This window comes from Engystomops pustulosus, chromosome 2, assembly GCF_040894005.1.
Source record: "Engystomops pustulosus chromosome 2, aEngPut4.maternal, whole genome shotgun sequence".
Classification (NCBI taxonomy): domain Eukaryota; kingdom Metazoa; phylum Chordata; class Amphibia; order Anura; family Leptodactylidae; genus Engystomops; species Engystomops pustulosus.
The window spans coordinates 13005269-13014004 of NC_092412.1; the positions used below are offsets into that span (position 1 = coordinate 13005269).

The 8736-nt window shown below is 48.6% G+C and overlaps 1 protein-coding gene across 4 annotated transcripts in view; it reads left to right on the forward strand.

Moving 5' to 3' along the window:
* Nucleotides 1-8736, forward strand: part of LOC140119790 (uncharacterized) — an 822703-nt gene that overhangs the window by 258185 nt on the left and 555782 nt on the right. The window lies entirely within an intron of this gene.

The following is an 8736-nucleotide window of genomic DNA, read 5'->3' on the forward strand; positions in this document are numbered from 1 at the left end:
GGGTGGACTGCATGGAAGACTGACTGGTGGACAAATGGCAAGAAGCATTGTCCGCAATCCACAACATCACCTGTTCGCAATGTTCTGGCCTCAACAGTGCTCTACCACGAGTCCCAGTAACTTGAGACATGAACCTAGGGAGTGTAGCTCTGTGGCGTTCCCCTGCTCCCTCATCAGTAGGTGATGTCTCACCCCGCCCAGGACCACGGCCTCTGACCCCTGCAGTAGTTGGAAGCCCACGTCCTTGTCCTCTACCCCTAGCCCTCGGGTTCAACATTTTCAAAATTAAAGTGTAAACTGTAAATTTTTTTTGTGTTTTTTTTGTGGGTTTTTTTTACAAAACAATGCTATCCTATTGCTATGGCTAGTTTCTAACCTACACTGACAGCACACAACTGGATTTTGTGCTGTGCCTGATGACTTTTAGTTTTGAAAAGAAAAAAAAAAAAAAAAAGAAAAAGCAGACTGTGCCTTATTTAATCAAACCCCTAATAAATTGTCCCACTTCGGTGTTTGAGGTGGATATGTGTGTCACTAAGAGCTAAATATAATGTTCGCAAGTCTCCCTGCAAGTTCGTCACAATATGGTAATAGCTGCACTACTAGTGCCAGCAAGCCCAGCCACAAGCAAACAAAAAAAAAAAATATATATAATGCTATTCTAACCCTAACAAGGGCTGTTGGGTTCTTGTAGACTCACTCCTGCCTAACACTATTCTAATAGAACACCCTAACGCTTTCCCTGACCAGCAGCAGCTCTCTCCCTAGCGGCATCCAGACAGAGAATGACGCGAGCAGCGCGGGCAGCGGCTAGTCTATCCCAGGGTCACCTGATCAGGCCAGCCAACCACTGCTATCGACGTGTAAGGGTACCACGTCATGCTGGGTGGAGTGCAGAGTCTCCTGGCTTGTGATTGGCTCTGTTTCTGGCTGCCAAAAATCAAAACGGCGGGAGATGCCATATTCTTGAGCTGGCGAAATATTCATCCGAGCAACGAGCAGTTTCGAGTACACTAATGCTCGAATGAGTGTGTTCACTCATTTCTAGTTGCAAGGTTTCCAGAGATAAGCTCCAGTACTGCCAGGAGAAGGTGGTCTTCCTAGGCCACTGCTTCTCAGCCACAGGCAGATACCTGACAGAGGAAAGAAAGCTGCCAGTGCAGAATATGCCCCTGCCCTGAGGCCCTAAGCCTCTTCACATGTTTCTAGGACTGGCCAGCTCCTGCAGCCTGGGATAAGTTCTGCTGCCTCCAGCCCAATGCTGCACCTTTCTGACTGCATTGCCTCTTCCCCATTTGCCCTTAGTCAGGAGGCAATTGATGCATTCCCCAGCCCTAAGCTGGCAAATCCTATCTGCCCGGGCCCTAGGCACATCCTGTTGGATAAGACCTTTTATTTTATTTTGCACCGAGTATCTAGGCCATCGGTGAGTTCTGAGCTAAAAAGTTTGATCCACAGGTGTTCCAGTCCCTGGTGGCCCGAGAGTGATCAGAAGTGAAGGAAGTGTGGAGAAAAGTTGGAGCCCAAATGCCGATGGGACTTGGATGCTGGGAGAGAGGGTGTGTCTGGCCAGAGCCCTGCACCCGACAGTAAGTCAAGTAGCCCACGGACACACACACACATCCAAAATGGCCATGCTAGTGCTCATAGACCGCCAGTGGTTTGCCCCGGGCATTACTACCCCTGTCACTAGACTAGTGAAAGCCTGTATAGTCTGTGCCCGCCACAACCCGGGTAAGGTGGTAAAGACCCCACGGAAGGTGACACCCAAGCTGCTGTATCCCTTCCAGAGACTGCAGATGGATTTTATTCAGCTACCAAAAAGTGGGACGTAGGAATACGTGCCTGTGTGCACTGATCTCTTTCCTGAGTGGTCAAAAGCTTCTCCCATGACCAAGGCTACTGCCAGAGCTGCAGCCAAGAAGGTGGCGAGTGAGATTTTTCTGCAGGTTTGGACTCCTAGAGACCATAGAATCCGGTCATGGAACCCACTTCACTGGACAGGTAAAGATCTGAAACCTTGTCCCTCCTGGGTGTAGAACAGGCCCTGCACACCCCATGCCCTTCCCAAGTTAGTTGTGGGTTTGAGAGACTAAACGGCACTCTTAAGTTAGAGATCCAGGAGGCCATGGAAGTAACAGGGAAACCATGGCATGATTGCCTTTCTGTTGCCCACCATTCAGTTAGGACCAACCTCAACAGAAAGATGGGATTGTCCCTCTTTGAAGTACTTTTTGGCTGTGCAGCCAGACTAGGCCCCTACTTCCCATAGACCCTATAGCTGATGGCAGGAAACCAGGTGGAATATGCCACACACTTGAGCCAGACCTTGGAAAAGATGCAAAAGTGTTTCTGATTCCTTTTTCAGATGCAGACAGAAACCTCAGGACGCATAACCTGAAGCCTGGAGACTACGTGGTGGTAAAGAGACACCAGGGAGAGAGTCTGGAGCCTCACTATGATGGTCCTTTCCAAGTCCTGCTGACCGGTGCCACGTCTGAAGCTAGAGGGTAGCCACCATGTTTCCACGCTTTTTATTGCAAACTTACTTATTCTTCTTGCTAGCTGGTCTCTTCTGACTGACTGTATTCTCAGGGACACCCCAACCATGACTATCACTGTATCTATAGGGCTGACCAGGATGCCCCCAGGATAGGAGACTTTACCTACGGTTGGTGCAACAAGACAATGACCTTCTTTAACATTGACAGCACAGGTAACCCTGTATTAGCAGCGTCTGATGTGTGTCAGGATCAGTGGATCCTCTGGACCACCACGGGAGATAGACTCCGGTCCCAGGTGTCGGCTAGTTCCAAGTGGCACCTGGTTTTCACCAGAGCTCACCGCAAACCGGGTTGGACTTGCTGCGGCAAGATACCACCAGGTCGTTCCATAGGTGCGACTAGCCCACGGTGGCAGCCGAGGTTGAGGTATCTTAGCAGAAGACAGTCTCATAGTCAGGTCCAGGGTCATGGCAGGCGGCAGAGATGCAAGGTCAAGTCCAAATCCGGGGTCAGCAACGGGAGGTCCAGGCAGGTGGGAACGGGAACACAGGCACACGGAACACAGCAACACAGAGGAACTTGGGTAACACGGCTACACAGGACTCAGGAGCGGAGACACACAGGAATGCAGGAATAATCACCAGGAAGCTTTCTCTTAGGCTGTGAGGCACAAAGATCCGGCAGGGGACACAGGAAGAGGCAGGATTCTTAAAGGTAAGGTGTGTAGCCAGTGCACCAATTAGCGGTGCGCTGGCCCTTTAAATTTTCGGCAGGAGCCGCGCGCGCCCTAGGAGGCGGGGAAGAGCAGGATCCGGGATCCGAGACAGGGATAACGGGAGGACCCGTGACAATTTGTACTGGATTTGTGGGGATAGGAGAGTCAGGTCAGGCCTAGAGGCTGGGAAGGTGAGTGTACGGTGATAACACTTAAGTTTTAACATAAGTTTTATCGGACACATAAAGAAAAGGTAAAGAATCCCAAAGGATTCTGGAGGTCAAAGAGAGAAGCACCTAGATGACAGTGTTTATATAGATACAGTGGGAGCACCAAGGGGGGTCCCAGATGAGTACAAGGCCCACAATAAGATATGGGCAGGTCTAGAGTTCATTATTACCTAGATAGCTATGAACAGGGATGTTGGTTGGCTTAACTGTTTTTATTGTAATGAACAGAGATTTGTGAATTATATTGGAGATGCTTCCCAGAACGGCATGGCTTTGGACATGATCCTTGCTGAGAAGGGAGGAGTCTGTAAGATGGTGGGAGCGGCTTGTCGCATATACATCCCAGATGACATCGCCCCCTATGGATCGATTACCCATGCACTTGGAGAGATTGAAGGACTGTCCAGGGAACCCAAGAGAAACTCAGGAATGGACGCTATATCCTTCACTTTGTGGTTGGGGGATTGGAAGGGTCTCCTATAAGTGGGGGTGATATAGAGGATTGTGATTTTGCTCTTGTCACTTATTGCGTGTTGTGTGGTCCCCCTCATCAAGTCCACCAAGTATCATGGGTATCAGGAGTTAGACAAGCCAAAGACCCCTTACTCAAGTTACCTAAATTTGCATAATCAAGATATCCCCATAAGATCAACCACCCCTGAAACATATCAAACAGCCCCTCCCCCCCCCCCAGAGTAGGGAGAAGTAGGGTAGAGATTTGATTAAAGGGAACCTACCACCCTGATTCTACCTATAAAGGTAGATCGGGTGGTAGGTGGATGGATGGGACGTGAGGATAGCCCTTTTTTGGGCTATTCCTCACGTCCCGGGTGTCTTTTAGAAAACTTTATTGCATGTATATGCTCATTTTTTTATGCGGCTACTGGGGCATGGAGTAGCCGGACATGAGGCTACTAGTCGCGGCTACTCCACGCCCCAGTAGCCACGTTACTCCGCCTACCAGGTAATCTTTGGCGCGCAGCTCCTGGTAGCTGCGCGCCCTCGTCTGACGAGCCGGCTACTGCGCATGCAGAACGCAGGGGACCCGGACGAGGGCCGAAGATTACCTGGTAGGTGGAGTAACGTGGCTACTGGGGCGTGGAGTAGCCGCGACTAGTAGCCTCATGTCCGGCTACTCCACGCCCCAGTAGCCTATACATATATTATTAGCATATACATGCAATAAAGTTTTCTAAAAGACACCAGGGACGTGAGGATTAGCCCAAAAAAGGGCTATCCTCACGTCCCATCCACCTACCACCCCTTCTACCTTTATAGGTAGAATCGAGGTGGTAGGTGCCCTTTAAGGAATGTCAATAAGAGCTGGGAATTCTCCACCCACTTCTGCTTCCTTCATAATTTCTATATATTTTTGTGAAACCAAATAAAGCTTGTGCAGTGCCGATTTTTGCCCTGGGTAACAGCATTAGCAACTCTTGCATCAGCAATTTGTCTGAGTCATCCTTTCCATGATTATTTATTAGAAGCACGCAACCAACGCACACTAAAAGAGGATAATCCTGAATCCTACCCCAACAGGGTATCTGTATAATGCAAATCCCAATGGCACACATGCCATTTCAGCCAGTCAAGGCTCCAGCACCTCTGCCGAAGGGAGCGGTTTGTCTTTGACATCATCTCCTGGTCCTGATGTTCCTGCTCCTCGCTAGGCATGGCGCCAGCAGTCGTTGAGCGAGGCGATTACAAAAAGACAACTCTATGCGTCCAGACATCCTAAGGTGCAGAAGCTGACCATGCTCTTGTCGAAGTTGTTGGTACTGCAGTCTCTCCCTTTCCAAGTCGAGGACTCTGCACCCTTCAGAGAACTAATGGCTTGTGCCAAACCGCGGTGGAGAGTTCCAAGCCGCAATTTTTTTTCCAAAAAGGCAATACCAGCCCTTCACCAATATGTACAACAGAAGGTGGGCCAGTCCTTGAGCTTATCAGTTTCTTCCAAGGTGCATGGCAGCGCGTACATATGGAGCTGTAATTATGGTCTGGGCCAGTATATGTCCTTTACGGCCCACTGGGTGAATGTGCTTCCCGCCCAGCCACACCAACAACTTTCACAAGAGACGGCGCTTTCTCCTCCATGTTGTCAAACTGCTGCTCCTGCGCCAGTGTCCGCCTCCTCCTCCTCCTTTTCCAGCACCACCTCAGCCTCCACAAGTGCTGCTCCATCATACCACATGTGTAGGGCACAGCGGTGTCACGCAGTTCTACACCTGGTTTGCCTGGGTGAAGTCACACAGGGGAGGAACTGCTCCACGTCATGCAAGAAGAAATCAATGTGTGGCTTTCTCCGCAACAACAAAAAATCGGAACCATGGCGACAGACAATGGGAGGAACATGGTGTCCGCGCTGCAACGAGGAGGGATGGTCCATGCGCCCTGCATGGCGCACGTGTTCAATCTGGTTGTCAATAAGTTCCTAAAGTCTTACACCCATCTGCAAGACATTCTAAAAATGGCCAGGACACTGTGCACGCACTTCAGCCATTCTTACAAAGCCAAGCACACCCTCCTCGAGTTGTAGCGCCAGAACAGCCTCCCCCAACATAGTCTGATATGCGATGTTTCCACCCGTTGGAATTCCAGCCTCCATATGTTAGACCACCTGTATGAACAGAGAAAAGCCATTAACCCCTTAAAAATAACTTTTTCATTTTTCCGTGTACAGAGCTGTGTGAGGGCTTATTTTGTGCGTAACAAATTTTACTTTTCCGTGATGTTATTTATTATTCCCTGCCATGTAGTGGGAATCCGGGATAAAATTCCAATTGTGGAAAATTTTTAAAAAACGTGTGTGCGTCACGTTCTTGTGGGTTCAGTTTTTACGACTTTCACTCTGCACTCCAAATAACAAGTTTACTTTATTCTTTGGTTCGGTACGATCGCAGTGATACCAAATTTATACAGGTTTTATTGTGTTTTAATACATTTTCAAAAAGTAAATGAATGTGTACAAAAAAGAAAAAAAAAATTCACCATCTTCTGAAGCTAATAACTTTTTCATACTTTGGTGCACGGAGATGTGTGAGGGGTCATTTTTTGCTAAATGAGACAACGTTTTCATTGCTACCATTTTGAGGTCTGTGCGACATTTTGTTTGTTTTTAATTACATTTTTTATGTCATGTAATAAGGTGTAAAAGTCGCATTTCGGACATTTGGGCGCCATTTCCCGTCTCGGAGGTCATCGCTGCCCGTAACCGTTTTTATATTTTAATAGATCGGGCATTTTGGGACGCGGGGGTTAATGATTTTTTTGATGATGCAAGCGGACCGTAGTACTCCCCTGTGTAACTTTTATGGCAGCCACTAGCAGCTCATGCGAAACACCTGCCATTTGCTCAGGCCCTTTGAAGAGGCCATGTTTTTGTCAGTTTCCAGGACTGCGGGATAAATAACGTCATTCCACTGCTTCATGTCCTGGAACAGATGCTGCAAAATCTGTCTGGTCAGGGCACTGGAGAAGTGGAAACTACATCTCATGGCCACATGAGTCCAGTGGGCGCTGAACTGGAGGAGGACATTGGAGCACAAGTAGTCTGGTGAAATTGGTGGTTTTTATACTGACAGGAGAGGAAGAGGAGGAGCATCCATAGGTGGTAGAAGATGAGGAAGTCACTTGCGCAGATGGCCCGCATCATGCTGCTTTGCTTAACTAGTGACAGCCGAATAGTCAAAATCCAGCATAGGGATGACTTTTGGCTCTCCACCCTCTTGGACCCTCGCTACCGAGCAAAAATGGGTGACTTTTTTCCAGCTGCTGAGAGGGAGAAACAACTGGCATACTATAGAGAAATACTGTGCACACTGCTGCCTATGTGCACCATTGTCCATCCTCTGTCAGGTCTGACCGGGGGATTCCTGGCAGTCATCGCTCAAGTACTACTGCCACGGCTGCTGTGGGGAGCTGGGGGGGTAGGAGCAGTAGCAGCTCCATCAGCAGCAGCTTAAGTCTGGATTCCTTAATGAGCAACTTCCTTCACTGCCTAGTGAGGAGGGTAGCCACCACCAGCAGCAGGACATGGAACAGATCCTGCACCAGCAAGTGGTGGCCTACTTGGACAGCACTTTACCGCAGCAGGTAGAGGATCCCATGGACTACTGGGCAGCCAAACTTGATGTGTGGCCGTAACTTGCGGAGTTTGCAGTAGAGAAGCTTTCCTGCCCGGCCAGTAGTGTGGCATCAGAGCGCGTGTTCAGTGCGGCGGGGCCCATCGTGACCTCAAGGAGAACCTGCTTGTCCACCCGTAATGTGGAGAGACTGACCTTTGTCAAGATGAATCAGGCTTGGATCAGCCAGGATTTTAACTCACCAATGCCTAATGCATCACATTAGATCAGCCATGACGCACAAACGTTGAGAAATGAGTTGGGGTTCTAACTACCTGCCTCAGCCACTATTCTGATGCTGCCACCCGCCTGATGCCACACATCTGCTGCCAGTTGCACCATCTGCCTCCTACTATCTTTATCAGGGACTGGAATTGTAACCCACCTCCACACTATATCATTGTGCCACTCTGCGGCCTACTGATGTTTCCCTGGAACACCCTGTGATTTCCATAATGCTCTTTTCACCCTCCATCACTCTATGCTGTTGCCACTATGTTTAGTTTTCCCCTTCATTTCATCTGTCAGCTTCAGTATTGATAGCCAAAAGCAGGAGTGGATACAGAACACAGAGGACATGCAAGTATCCCATTTACTGGTCATCTCTGTTTTGGATCAACTCCTGTTTTGGCTTTAGCGATAATGATGGATTATTGACTGATTGAAAGTGGACACTGACGGATGAAACAAAGGGCAAAATTATCAGTGACGTCAATGCAGAATTACTGCCGACAGCCTCTCCACTCTACATGTATCCACGTATAACAGAACAGGTTCTGTCGTAATCTATGGAATCATCTGATGTCAGTGTAAAGAGTGCACTCTCTGATGTTATAGTGGGATATTGGCCCTCAGCTCAGTCCTTTTGAGCAAGCACAGATGTTACCTTGGAAGTTGGCCTCTGTAAGTGCACGTGGAAGTGAAGAGTGAAGCGATTCTAAGAGCCGCGGCTGTCATGTGCGTGTCATGCATAGGGAGCGTGGTTTGGTCTTCAAACAATGCTGTGTTTTAGTATATTTGAGCATGGCACAATGTTCTACAACACCCTACAGGCTCTCTGCAGCCAGGAAATACCTGGTTTTTAATGTGATTCGTCATGATTCGATTTGGGTCGATTCCAAATTTTTAAAAAAAAAATTGGCGAATCGGGACGAACCGAATTTTAA